At 41.7% G+C, this 15140-nt stretch overlaps 1 protein-coding gene across 3 annotated transcripts in view; it reads left to right on the forward strand.

The window, feature by feature from the left end:
* Positions 1-2975: 2975 nt before the first annotated feature.
* Positions 2976-15140, forward strand: part of foxp4 (forkhead box P4) — a 122677-nt gene continuing 110512 nt past the window's right edge. For all 3 annotated transcript variants that reach the window (XM_058055815.1, XM_058055817.1, XM_058055816.1), the window contains exon 1: positions 2976-3541. The gene's annotated coding sequence lies outside the window, so the exon portion shown is untranslated. The remainder of the gene's footprint in view (positions 3542-15140) is intronic.

Raw genomic sequence — 15140 nt, forward strand, 5'->3', positions numbered from 1 at the left:
TCATTCATCGCTGTCCTCGTCCTCCTCCTGGGAACTAAAACCACTTAAGTCATCTTCTTCAGTGCCACATACCCCACCAGTCTGTGTCGTTGTCGTTCCCAGTACTACCAACTGGGCATTCATGCTTTGGCTGGTTTGCTATGGCTATGATGTGTACACCACTACAGTGTACTAATGCAAATGTCCCGACAGCAGTCATTCAAGGTCTTGAACATGGGTCCACAGTGTCTGTGGAGGTACAATATGTATTTATCTTTTAAAACCATGATAATATGAATCCAGTATATTGTCACAAATGGATGAATAGCTACACAAGATACCATGTGGACCAACTCAACACTCTAGGCGGGGTCCTTGAGGGTGCATGGGCAAGTCCACATGTGTTTTGTGGGTTTCACCGTGTTACCCGAGGAATCCCTACATGACCGGTGTCAGAGCTTGGTCCGCACCGCTGGCAATAAGTCAGGCTCGTTTCCTGTGTGGTTGGAGTCCGTCAGCGCTGTCCTTAATTGTCAGAGATTGTGTTTATTACTTTTATGGACAGAATCGGCCATTGAGGGGTTCCAGTTTGGTGGTTAAAGGTTTGACTTCATCGGGGCGTGATCCTCAACTCAATGGCAACCGGAACCAGAAGTGCCATCAGCGGTTGACCCTCAGAAATGTTTAGAATTTCGTGTTTTATACGCATAAAATAATATTGTTTTGTTGTTGACAGTCGTTAAGAATCACATCTTCAGTGAAGCTAAAAGTAACCCTAAATCTTAATTTAAATATGTTCATTATGAATTGTTTTCTGCATGTCAAACTAAAACATGTTTGGGTTGCCATTTTTTACTTTCTGTAATGTAATTTCCTTGGATTTACACTTTTTTATGGGGAAAAAATGATTTGGTTAGCATCCGTTTTGGTTAGTCCGACCTCTTGGACCGAATTAATGACCCCAACCACAGTCCGACTCGACATACAAAACAATACTTACTGCTAGGTAACTCCATACATCCGTTTTCTATGCCGCTTATCCTCACTAGGATCGTGGGGCGTATGCTGGAGCCTATCCCAGCTGACTTCGGGCGAGAGGCGGGGTACACCCTCGAGGTGCCAATTAACCTAGCATGTTTTTGGAATGTGGAAAGAAACCGAAGTACCCGGTGAAAGTACCCCCAACATTATGGGTGACGCTGGGTGACTCATTTTGGGGAAGTCTGGACTAGGCTTCCCAGCATGTCTTGTGGGTTATAAATGCTTATAAAACGACAAATGTCTTTTTTCGTGGATATTATTATTTATTTATATTTGATATTCGCATAGTTTGTGTTGTACAAGAACATTGTCTTTCTACATGTGTTACTTAGTTTTTGTTGCACCGTGAGTGAGGTCGGTCTTTGGTTTGATGATATCCTGTTGGTTTGTTTTCCCATAGATTAAAAAAAATATATCAAACATTGAAGCCTTACATGTTAATCGTTGATTGGGAGGAAACCAAAGTACCCTCAACATGCTCACCACTCATCCACCGTGCAGAGCTAGGTAACTCATTTTGGGGAAATGTGGACTAGGCTTCCCAGCATGCCTTGTGGGTTAGAAATGCTTATAAAACTGTATTTTTTGCATGGATATTAGCATGTAAGTGTTTGTTTTGATATTTGCATAGTTTGTGTTGTACAAGAACATTGTCTTTCTACATGTGTTACTTAGTTTTTGTTGCACCGTGAGTGAGGTCGGTCTTTGGCTTGATGATATCCTGTTGGTTTGTTTCGTGGATATTAGCGTGTAAGTGTTTATTTTGATATTCGCATAGTTTGCGTTGTACAAGAACATTGTCTTTCTACATGTGTTACTTAGTTTTTGTTGCACCGTGAGTGAGGTCGGACTTTGGTTTGATGATATCCTGTTGGTTTGTTTTCCCATAGATATAAAAAATATATCAAACATTGAAGCCTTACATGTTAATCGTTGATTGGGAGGAAACCGAAGTACCCGGGGAAAGTACCCCCAACATGCTCACCACTCGTCCACCGTGCGGGGCTGGGTAACTCATTTTGTGGAAATCTGAACTAGGCTTCCCAGCATGCCTTGTGGGTTATAAATGCTTATAAAACAGTATTTTTTGCATGGATATTAGCGTGTAAGTGTTTATTTTGATATTCGCATAGTTTGCGTTGTACGAGAACATTGTCATTCTACATGTGTTACCTAGTTTTTGTTGCACCGTGAGTGAGGTCGGTCTTTGGTTTGATGATATCCCGTTGGTTTGTTTCGTGGATATTAGCGTGTAAGTGTTTATTTTGATATTCGCATAGTTTGCGTTGTACAAGAACATTGTCTTTCTACATGTGTTACTTAGTTTTTGTTGCACCGTGAGTGAGGTCGGTCTTTGGTTTGATGATATCCTGTTGGTTTGTTTTCTCACGGGTTAAAAAAATATATATAAAACATTGAAGCCTTACATGTAAATCATTGATTAATGTGCATTGTTTATTATTATTATTATTATTATTATTATTATTATTATTATTATTGTTATTATTATTGTTATTATTATTATTATTATTATTATTATTATTATTATTATTATTATTATTATTATTATTATTATTATTATTATTATTATTATTATTATTATTATTATTTAAGGGCCAAGAAGGTGAGATAGTCAGACACAAGTACTTTATTGTTTCTATGTTTATGGAAAAAAAGGGTCTCAACAGTCAGTAAAGATTCTTCCATTTTACCCTACCATAAAATAATGGTAGAGTCCCACTAAAATGATGAAGTGATTATTAAACAACTGAAGACAAAACTGTAAAATATTCTCCTAAAGAGACATCAAGTCCTGATGATCTGAAGTGAAGGAGAAAGAGGCGCTGTTTTCCTATTGTAGTGCAGCTTTGAAAAGGCGCACCTGCTTTAGAGGCATTACGGTAGCGCACAAACTGTCCCTGTTCAGCACACACACACACACAATACACACACTGACACACACACACACACTGACACACACACACGCTGCCCTGGTGATTCAAGGCTGATTTCCAGCGAGGAAGCGTCAGAGTGGATGCCAAAAAAGAGCGGAGCAGCGGTGGACAAGTTTGTGGCGCTGAAAAAGAATTTTTTTCAAAAAGGTTTCTTCTTTTTCGCTGTCGAAGAGATAGCAGGAGAGGCGAAACGCCGGCAAACAAGGCTGAAGTTGCGCACAGCGTGGCAGACTTTGAGCGGCACAATTGTTGTGACTTGACTCCAGAGGCGCACAAAAGAAGCGAACAACAAGAAGGAGAGGACTAACTAACGAGCACGCTTTGTCGTCTTCGCTTCTTTCTCGACACTGCGCCGAACTTCTGTGTCTTTACACTTTTTTTTATTCCCTTTTTGGTAATATTTTTCAAGTTTTTTTTTTGAGTGTATCTCCCACCGGCGTGTGTGGCGTTTTTGTCGCCGAGACAGCGAGTGGACGCGCGGGGGGCCGAGAGGAGCCGGAGCCGGGCTGCCCACATGCTCCAACCACTGGCGTAAAAGTTGACTTCTTCCCAACACAAGAGAACAGGTTCATGCACAAATACACGCGGCAACACTCACACCTTCTCTTTTTCTGCCGTCCACGCTGTGGTAACGTGTAACTTTCACTACTTTTCCACCACGTTTGGCAACTTTAAACCGCTTCGAACCATGTGGCTGCCTCCGATGGGACCACTTTTACGCACCGACTTGTCGTCCATCACGGTCACCTGTAAAAAAAAATACTCTCTAAAAGTAGACTTTTCATTCTTTTCGGCAAAAGAAAACACATAAGCGGATTTAAAAACGTACTGACACAGCTTTAAAGCTATTTCGTATGTGTTTATTTATAATTTGTACATTTAAATGAGGATTAATAGTGCAGGGCGCTCGACTTTTTCCATTATTTACAAATCCGATTAAAAATTCAATTTTATTAAAGTTGTTTTTTTTTTAAAGAAAGTTATTTTTATTAGGTCTTCCTCGTCGTTGAACAAGGTTTTAGTCGTACAAGGTTTTAAAAACAGCGCACCCCTCGCTGATGATAAAAAAGTCATTGTCTAAAAGAGAAGAGAGAAAAAAAAAGCTCTCTAGTCAAAAGGTCAGGGAACAATACCTTCTTTTCAAACCGTTTTGACTTTTTGAAATTTCAACCGCCTTGTGTGACATCACACTGGGTTTTTAAAGTGATGATTTGATCCGAATTAAGATTTTTATTTTTTTTTTAAAGTGTGAACATGAAGCAAAGTTGCTTCTGGACTTAGTTGAAACAATTCCGGTGTATTTGTATGCGTCCTTTTATTGAGGAAAAAGGTTTTACTTTGACGTTAAAATATATTTAAAAAGGTGTATTTCTGGATTTATTATTTAAAAATATATTTTTATATAGCACATTTAGTTTTATTATTATTTTGTTCTATTTTTTTGTCTTCAAAACTGAATTCCTTATTATAATTTGAAGTGAATTTAACCTCATTGATGTGAACCCACTCATGATATCCCACAGTTGAAATCCCCATATTAACGATGAGTTCTTCTCACATATTCCCCATCATTCAAAGTAAAAGAAAAGAAGAAATGACAGTAAATTGCTGCGGCTTGTAGTGTGCGCTTGTGTTGTCCAACCTGACACCAGCATCATTGCCACTTGATTGATGGGCTCAGGGACATTTGTCATTATTAATTTTATTTACTATGCCCTCCATGTCCCCCCCCCATTCCCCTCCCCTCCCCCTGTTTTTTCCTTCCCCTCCATCCTCCTTTGCTGACATTTTCTTCCACCATGATTGCACTTTAAAAGAAGATTCAATAGGAAAAGAAAAAAAAAACAACTCTCAATCACGCTTTATGACCTTGTCACGTTTGTGGTGTCAGACAGGTACTTTGTACAAGGTGACAACCCTGGTGGAAAAAAAAAAATGCAGATGATTGCTGTCAAGTGCATGCCTTCTTATACATGAATGAGTTAAAAGTTAGAATAATGTCAAATTTATTCATTAATCCATCAAAAGAAATTACTTCAGATATTTAAAAAAAATGCCAGAAACCTTCAAGTGCCGAATATTTGGGTTTTTTTATAACAAAAAAATTATTTATAATGCATATTTTCAGTTCTGTCCTTCTCAATCAGGTGGCTTTTTAAACACTTATTATATTTTAGTGCATGTAAGGTAATTTTCTTAGTCAAAATTAATCATATCTATGAGTTAAAAAAACAAAACAAACATCAAAATTATAACCTTTTTGTGATATTAATATATTTCATAGTTATTTGTGAGAAGGCATAAAAAGTTTGTGCAGAATGCCCGATGACTGTCTCTCCTTTTTCACCTCACGTCCGAAACCTCACAGATACCTCCACACTTCTTCTTCTTCTTTGCTCTTCCCGCTTCCATTCCGATAGCTGTGTCTTATCCATGTCCTGTTTTATTTGTCATGCACTGCTGGGACGCATCTCCATCAGTCCGAGACTCTCCAACAATCGGTCGCATGTGTGTGTGTGTGTGTGTGTTTGATTCTGACATTAAGTCATAGTCGAGTGTGTGAAATGTGATTGTGTGAAAGGGTCTAGAGACGGGTAATAATTGCAATGAATCTCTTTAAAAAAAAAAAAAAAACCTCCAGATTAAAAGCTACCGACATGATTGTGTTGGTCCATAAAGTCACTCAGAGCGTCCTCTAACCTTCATAAGGCCTGCTGAATGTATGTGGAGAATATAAGTGCTTTTTTCTTATCATTCACCTGTGCTGCTCCAGTGAAAATGGACACTATTTGAAGTCATTTGTGTCCGTAATGCATGGTGCTAAACCCACAAGTCTGAGTGGGCTTTTGGATGCAAAGTGATGTTGAAGAGCACCTGCATATGACACCGTTATATAGGCTTTGATGGCCGATAGATACCGTAGTAGTGTTTTTATTTCATGGGGCCACTTACCTGCTAGAAAAACACAAATGGTCAAATTGTCAGAGAGGCTGGCGGAGAGTAAAAAAAACAAATGTTCCTGTGCGAGCCGGTGAAAATAAATGGAATCATTTCAAGCGTCGACCCTGAAACTGACATTTTTCAGTTAAATCCTTCCAAAAAAACATGTCACTTTCAACAGCATATATTAAAAAAATACACTTCATTCAATATCTGAGCCTTGTCCCAAGGATAGAAAATAAAATGGACTACAATTAGTGATAAACGAATACATAAAAAGCAGAAAATGAAGAGAATGCTCACACAGGTTGTACTATATTGGAGTGATTGACGGCGTGGAGAAACGGCCGTCTGATTGTGCATGTGGTTCTAATTGAGCTTGTTATTTAGAAGAAGTAGAGCTGAATCCTTATTACATGTGTGTGTGTGTGTGTGTGTGTGTGTGTGTGCATATAATAAATCCCTACACATTTTCCAAAGATGAGATGTGTTTTCCTGATGGGTCATGAAGCAGGCGTGTCCTACTGTAAAGTTGCAGCAGAGCGAATCGAGGATGAAAGCATGAAAGATGCATCCAAAATAGACCGGCCACCTGTGAGCGACGTGTGCGCTGCTGTTGCGTTCCCTTTGTTTAAAGTGTCCCGTGTCCCGAACATCTTTGATTTATCCTAATATCTTACAAGGAAGAGCATTTTTGAGTCTTTTTCAGTGTATTCCCATCGAACGCCAACCCCATTAAGAGCTGATGGATGTGGGAAGGAGTGACCCAACAGTTTGAAGCGGAAGGGACTGTTTCCTATGAGCGGGTGCAGGTGGCGGTGGCGGCGGCGGTGGTGGGGGGGAGGGTTGTTGAAAAGGGAAATGTGGGGACAGAAAGGACGATAGAACATACGAGTGAAAAGGCTGCTAGAAGAGTCCAAGAGTTTCTTTAGGCGTGGGTCATTACAGCCGAGGAAGCATTAGATCAGCCTCTCCAGGGTGCATTTGGCACCTGAGGGCATGGTTGGAGCAAAGAGCCGAAGAAGCTGAAGGGGGTGGGGGTAGGTTTTGAGTGCGTGGGGTGGGGGGGTTCTGTCAGTGTGTGAAGTCTGCAGGAATGAGAGCGGATCGGAAAGTCAGGCGGCGGCGGTAGGAGCTTTTCAAGTTGGGCCGACCGAGGAGTCGGTCAGGATCATGAAGTCAGAAGATGCTGAGTCCTCTTCCGCAACTAAACCATCGGTGTCATTTGTCGTTCACTGTGAACTATAAAAGGTTAAAGTTCACATGTGGAAGTGCAGGTTTCCTATTGGCAATTTACAGAGTAACTCAATGCTAACAAGTTGTCACTTGCAAGATGGCTTTTTTTGGTCATTACACACATTGCGATGCAAAGCAACAGGTGGTGCTACAATTCTTAACTCCGAGAATCAGAATTTCGAGGCTCGTCATTTCCAGACAAGATCAGTGGCAAATTGGAATAAATGGCTATGACAGATGTGATCTGTCCCTAACCCTAACCCTAACCCTAACCCTAACCCTAACCCTAACCCTAACCCTAACCCTAACCCTAACAGCTGAATTTCACAGTCAGAACAGTAAAAAAAACAAAAGAATAATCCGGAAAGCTTGTTTTTCCGAATAACATCCATGTTTGTGTGGGCAACGGCCTAAAGCTAACAAGATAACCATGAGAAACTGCGCTTTTGTTTAGTCAGTTGTTCAATGGAAGCATCTCGATGAAAAATCCCTCATTGGTCATCGAGTCTCGTGCTAACTCTTGACAGCTTTATTTGTGTTATGGATTTTCCTTCACTCCGTCCCGACTCCCTTCCCTTCCCTTCCCTCGCCTACACACCCTATGACCTTTTTGTAAGCGCTTCATCAGAGAGCCGTCGGTGTTTTTCTAAAGTGCGGCGACAGACTTGACGGGGCGGCCGTCAATCGAGCGGAGGACCGAGGGAACAGAATCGGTGGGAAAGCGTCGCTCGGAAACAACAGCGTGACTCAACTTTGTGCCGCTTTCATGTCTATTCAAACGGACGGCGTTGACGGGCGGGTGACAGCTGGGAAGTGCGCATCTCGCAGCATTATGAGTTTCTTCAAGCGATACGTTATCGGTTATCTCGAGTGCGCACTTGCGAGTGATGACCGTATTGATGAGCCAAGTGCGGAATTCCACTTATTATTCAACTTGTATGATTTGATTCGAATATGAATCATATTTGTGCGCCGTAGTTGTTAGCTCGCCCGTGCCTCTGTTCCTCGCCACGGTGGACCAATGAGGTAATAACCACTTAAACGCATATCATTATGTTTTCTAATCCGTCAAGTATCGGGATGTTGGCGAACGCAAGCGAAAGTGATGCCGGGGCCTCTTTTATGGTATTAGTATTTGTGGTATTAGTTCCGGGGGAGGGGACACGGGATGCCGACTTAAGCTATTAGCATGTGAGGCGCCGTGCGGGATGATCCATCCCTTGACAGGACTAGCTGTTAGCCGCTGTTCCACTAAATCACAATAGGCTTGACGGATTGACAGATTCTGACATGCGACTGGACCGCCCTTTGCTTTTTCCTCCACTGAATGGAATTTTGAGTTTTCCATAAATGTTTTTTTTTTTTCGGAAATCTTAGATAAAGATAAAAAACACTTGGACACCGGGGGCAGATGTCACCCGGTAGGGGTGCAGCTTCCATAGACTGAGTAGTGAGTCAAGAGGATGCTGTTGTGTGTGTGTGTGTGTGTGTGTGCACATCCAATTAACTGTCAATCACTGTGTAACCTTTCACCTTTCTTTCCACCCTGGACAGAATTCCCTAGAATTCCTTTAAGTTCTCTTTTCATGCAGATGTGATGGAGAAGAAAGAGCAAACAGGTCATCAGTTTTCCAAATCAGTTTTATTCCTCTTGAATATGATTTCATCTGCCATCAGAGGTCGGATTGAGATCTGTTGGTTTGGTCTGTTCATTTTTTTTGTTGTTCTTCTCTACCAGGCGTTGAAACTGAAACTGGTTTTGGTGTGCATGCGCTTCTACGCCGGCGTCTGTGTGCGGTGGGCATTGTTGGCCGAGAGACATCTGCCACTAGATTATTCCCAGCTGTTATCTGCATAATTGTGTAATCCCCCTCCTCCCTAACACCCTCCGTTGCCCATTTTCCTCCTCCTTCTCCTACTCCTCTTTTGCTCCTTTCTTGCCCCCGTGCCCTCTCTTCCTCAGCGCAATGGAAGGAAGAGTGATCATTCCCCTATTCATTAGGTACACCTGTGCAATTCAAGCGTTTTAGAGCTGTATCATGGTAATGTTAATGGTAATGGTTGTACAGTAAACCTCGGATATATCGGACTCGGATATATCGGAAATTCGCTCACAACGGACAGATAAAAAAGAACCGATTTTTCTGTAATGCATTTCCAATAAAAATTCATTGCATATATCGGATTTTTTTATAACAGATTTCGCCTATTTCGGACAAAATCTCCAGTCCCGTTCCAATGCATTTCCATGAAATTTCCCTCGCATATATCGGATGGCCGCATCGTGGCGCTCCGATTCGCCGAATCGTGACAGGCCGCTATACGACGTCGTTTGCAGCGTTGCCTGCGCGTCCAGGTACATTGGAAACATAGTCAAGGAAGTGCCTTTTTATAATGGATAAAATCCGATTTACGCATATACCGGATATAAATCCGATATATGCGTAAAACGGACATTTTCCGGTATACGCATATAATGGATTTCGCTTATATCGGACAAAACCAGTGGGAACAATTGAATCCGATATATCCGAGGTTTACTGTATTTGAACATCAGATTGCAATTGAATGCATCACATAATCAGTTCACAGTTCCACATGTCCAAAAGAAGTTATTAAATCCTACCCCTCCATCTGGTACTTTTACAATCAGTAACTGTTACATTTGTTCACTTCCTGCTTTCCTAATATAGTTTCAATTTAAAAAAATTTTTTTTTTAATTTTTAAAATTTTATTTATGTCACGTACCAAAGTACGAGGCGATATGACCATACAATGACATAATCGGTACCATAGTAACTGTTACTACTACTCACATAGTTACAGTTACTAGTCGTTACCTTTATGACAAATCAAACCTGAGCATGAATTATCGTAAGCATTTCGGTGTCACCGGTTCTTTGGTGACATTTTTACAAGGATTTCAGCGCACATCCACACATGCATCTGCCTCAGACTCCTTCCTTCCCGACCTTATTCCTCTCCCCCGTGTTCCCACTTTGGCTCTCGGGGAAGTAAAAGTATCCTAATCCTGCTAGATCAAGATTGCTGTCCAGGGCAGCTTTGCCAGCCTGTGAATTAGAGACAGCTCTCATGTTCTTAAGCAGGGAAGACTGTGAAAGTGTGTGTGTGTGTGTGTTGTTGGGCTTTGAAGGCTTCTTCACTGGTTTGTTGGTTTGGGGTTGTGAGGAGAGGAAACAAAGGTTATTTTCTTGATGGTTGTAGGTAAAACTGCACATTATTATTGTTAATGCATCTTTTGATTTTGTGTGCAGCAAACCAGCAGTTTTTCTATAATCAGTTTTTCCCATGTTCATGGCTCCCGATGTTAAAAACCTTTTCCGTCTCCCACTTCCGCTCTATCCCATTCCTGCTTGTTGTTTCCTGTTGTCTCTAATTACGGCGTCTCTCAGCCTCTTCATTACATCCTGCCTGTCATCACAGTTTACTTCCAACATTTGCTCAATAGCAATCATTTCATTCTGTGGCAGTGATGTACAAGAATGCGCGCAATGTCAATCAATCAGAACCTTGAGAGAGTGTGACACAACGGAGCCATTCAAAAGGGAGGAGGCATTTCAAACGCATTCCTATCTATTTGTTAACTAAATATTTTTGCTCCGCCGTTCGTTAATACATCTCTCATTTGTCTTGATGTGTAAGCTCATAGAGTTGTGTATCCTTTCATGCGGCCATAGAAAAAGTCACAAAATATGCTGAATGGTGTGAATGCTGCGCTCGCTGAATGAACATTTTTGTCACTGCATCTTCTTGTCCCTGAAATAAATTAGATGCTAACACAAAATAACTAGTCGCTGTAGAGTAAAAACACATTATCCGCATCACATCCCCTGTTGGATTTCAACTTTTGATTGAGTAAATAAGAGAGGAAAGCGATGTTGAAAGGCTGCTATTGGCTAGTGAAGGTCAGAGCTGCCGCAGTGGAAGCTACTGTATAGGCCCTAATCTGCACATAGGCCCTAATCTGCATATAGGCCCTAACCTGCATATAGGCCCTAATCAGCATATAGGACCTAACCTGCATATAGGCCCTAATCTGCATATAGGCCCTAATCTACATATAGGCCCTAACCTGCATATAGGCCCTAACCTGCATATAGGCCCTAGTCTGCATATAGGCCCTAATCTGCATTTTGGCCCTAATCTGCGTATAGGCCCTAATCCGCGTATAGGCCCTAATCTGCATGTAGGCCCTAATCTGCGTATAGACCCTAATCTGCACATAGACCCTAATCTGCGTATAGGCCCTAATCTGCATATAGGCCCTAATCTGCGTATAGGGCCTAATCTGCACATAGGCCTTAATCTGCATATAGGCCCTAATCTGCATATAGGCCCTAATCTGCGTATAGGCCCTAATCTGCACATAGGCCCTAATCTACATACAGGCCCTAATTTGCGTATAGGCCCTAATCTGCATATAGGCCCTAATCTGCACATAGGCCCTAATCTGCGTATAGGCCCTAATCTGCACATAGGCCCTAATCTGCACATAGGCCCTAATCTGCATATAGGAACGAATCTGCATATAGGACCGAATCTGCATATAGGCCCTAATCTGCATATAGGCCCTAATCTGCACATAGGCCCTAATCTGCGTATAGGCCCTAATCTCCGTATAGGCCCTAATCTGCATATAGGACCGAATCTGCATATAGACCCTAATCTGCGTGTAGGCCCTAATCTGCATATAGGCCCTAATCTACACATAGGCCCTAATCTGTGTATAGGACCGAATCTGCGTATAGGCCCTAATCTGCGTATAGGCCCTAATCTGTGTATAGGACCGAATCTGCGTATAGGCCCTAATCTGCGTATAGGCCCTAATCTGCGTATAGGTCCTAATCTGCACATAGGCCCTAATCTGCACATAGGCCCTAATCTACATACAGGCCCTAATTTGCATATAGGCCCTAATCTGTACATAGGCCCTAATCTGCACATAGGCCCTAATCTGCACATTGGACCGAATCTGCATATAGGCCCTAATCCCCATATAGGCCCTAATCTACATATAGGCCCTAATCTGCATATAGACCCTAATCTGCGTATAGGCCCTAATCTGCGTATAGGCCCTAATCTGCATATAGGTCCTAATCTGCATATAGGCCCTAATCTGCGTATAGGCCCTAATCTGCATATAGGCCCTAATCTGCACATAGGCCCTAATCTGCACACAGGCCCTAATCTACATATAGGCTCTAATCTGCGTATAGGCCCTAATCTGCGTATAGGCTCTAATCTGCGTATAGGCCCTAATCTGCATATAGGACCGAATCTGCATATAGGCGCTAATCTGCGTATAGGCCCTAATCTGGATATAGGCCCTAATCTGCATGCAGGCCCCAATCTGCAATGCGCTGCGGCAGCTTTACATTGTCTTTCCAAGGCCTGAGTAGTCGCCAACATAATCCAGGGTGCAGACTAGTGACTAGCAGGATTGAAGGTGGTCTACATATCAGGAAGAAGAGACTGAAGATAAGAATACAAAGTACAATAAAATAAAAGCAAAATAAAGTAAAATAGGTCATGACCTTCAGTCAAGGGGTCAAGTTCATCCCGTTGAGGCGTAATTCCCTGTCCAAATATACGCGGCTACACCCGGGAGGGAGGAATGATGCAGAAAGGGGAGAGGAATTGTCTCTCTATAGCCCCCTCCCAAAAATTGGAATGTGTCATCCCCTTGCCCCCCCCCTTTCCAAAAATCCCACAGGGTTAATTGAAGGGGAAATTGATAGTTGTGTGCGGTAATTGTGGCTTTGAGAATTCTCTGGTCTCCCATGGAGGGCAGCTGGACCAAAGACGGCCCAGAAGAGTGAAGAAAAATGGGGGACAGATGGAAGTCCGCACACTTCCACCCCGAGGCAGCGAACTGATTGGTTGACGACATCTTGAAATTTCACCGGGGGTCGCATAATCATTCCACTGATGATCCAATCATAGAAATATTCCATATTCCTCTCTTTCCTACTGATTCCTCTCTCTTCTTCTGCTCTTCACGCACCCTCCACTTTCTCCTCCTCCTCCTCCTCCTCCTCCTGATCCTTCCCCCGAGGAGGCCGGGATGGACAGATGAGCCGAGCTTGCTGTATCTGTTCGGTTCTGCTCTGCTGATCGCTGAAGTAGAGAGAGACAAACTTATATTGCTGTGATGGCACCGCCACTGAACGGACTTCTCTCTCTCTCTCTCTTTCGTTCTCTCGCTCTCTCTTTTCTTCAAGAGGGGCTTTCCTTTCCCAGGGGCAGAGCTTTTATAATTAGTATTCCTCCAGAAATAGAAAACTCGTTTTCTTAGGTGAAGTCACCCTCTGATGAGCAGTTTCGGAGGCAGAAAATCGAGTAAGGGTATACAAGAAGACAATCTATTTCCGTGATTTCCACGAAGCAGCGCTCTACCTGTGCTGAGTCTAGATTTCTATATATTAACATGCTTTGAACTTATTATTTTTAATGAGATGATATTAATTTTAATGAACTCCTGTTTCTATGCCGGCGTCCGATAGTCATTGTTCCAGAGCCGTCATGCTGTTCTTATTTCGACAGCGAGGAAGTTGACACGGAATGAATAGCACCCCCGCTGGTTGTAGCCGTGTAGTGCACTCAATTTTCTCGCAGCTGACAATCAATTATAACCATCTATATTGTACAGTAAAATGTGAATTTAATTTTTTTAATTTAATTTAATTTTTTATGGATATCAGAAGATGTTTTTATTTGGAAATAACTACTTGTGTGTTTGAAGAATATTAAAGTACATTAGCAAACAACACTAAATTGTGAGGGTGAGGGTCGGGGATTTGCCTCTTGTTATCAAAGAAATTTAAATGACAGTTCATGCCACAGGTCAGCATTTGCTATGTAAATATAGTCCTCATATTATCATATTTTTTTAATTTTTTTAATTTTAATTTTAATTTTTTTTTGTTTAATTTTTGTGAATTTAATGTTAAATCCTATTAGGTTGACTAATGCTGCCTTCGGTAAATTAGCGCCTCTGCTGGTTGCAGCCTAGTATTGCAATTCGCTTTACCTCAATCAATGAATCAATCAATTTATTATTATGCCCATCCCTCTTGTATAGTCAAACATGGCTTTATTGCTGCCATTGGTTCCCCTACCTTACCCCCCCTCCCCTTCTTGTTCCTCCTCCTTTGACTCCCCCCCGCTGTCCCCTTTTCTGTTCCCCTCCTCCTCTCTTTTTGCTTTCTCTGTCCGTTAATGAGAATGTGTTAACGAGAAAGAAAGATCTATTGGGTGCAGCACAATTTATCAGCACGGCGGAGGTTCGGAAGAAGGAGAGGAAAAGAAAAAAAAAAAAAAAAAAAAGAAGACGTCGGCGGTGGCGGGCCCTTCAAAGAAGTCCTATTCTTGTGCTGGTGAATGTTTGATGAGACAGTGAAAAGTTCCCCCCTTCCAACGTCATGGTGCCTGAACAGAGGAGAACAGAACCGTTCTAATCATGCCGCACCAGAAAAAAAAAAAAGACGACGACTTCCAACCCGATTTAATTAACTGATAAGAAATGGCTTCAAATTAATTTTTCAAGGATGTTAGATTTTGATTAAGAAACTCCGAAAAGAAACAGACGAATAATCAATTTTTTTTTTTTTTTTATCAACTTACTCAAATGCTAACTGGTTAATATGATAATTGTCGCAATTAGGGCAAATATTGTTGAGCAGCAGTTTCTCTGCATCCCGTTAAAGGAATTATAATATCTTTACATCTAATTATCAATTTTTTTTTTTTTTTTTTGCACATGTGCATTTGTACCGTGCCCTCTTAGAATTTGTCATGCGCTTTTATAGAATAACGAGATGAGAAGTTTTGGAAGGATGGAACTTTCATACGGGACAAGCTGAACGGGGCCTTTCATGCACTTTGCTTGCAGAGACACTTTATTTATGATGGTTTTACATTACAAGGCACTGATGGATCTTCACATTAAAGCAGCTAATAGTCACTAT

The sequence above is a fragment of the Doryrhamphus excisus genome, chromosome 18 (assembly GCF_030265055.1).
Source record: "Doryrhamphus excisus isolate RoL2022-K1 chromosome 18, RoL_Dexc_1.0, whole genome shotgun sequence".
NCBI lineage: Eukaryota > Metazoa > Chordata > Actinopteri > Syngnathiformes > Syngnathidae > Doryrhamphus > Doryrhamphus excisus.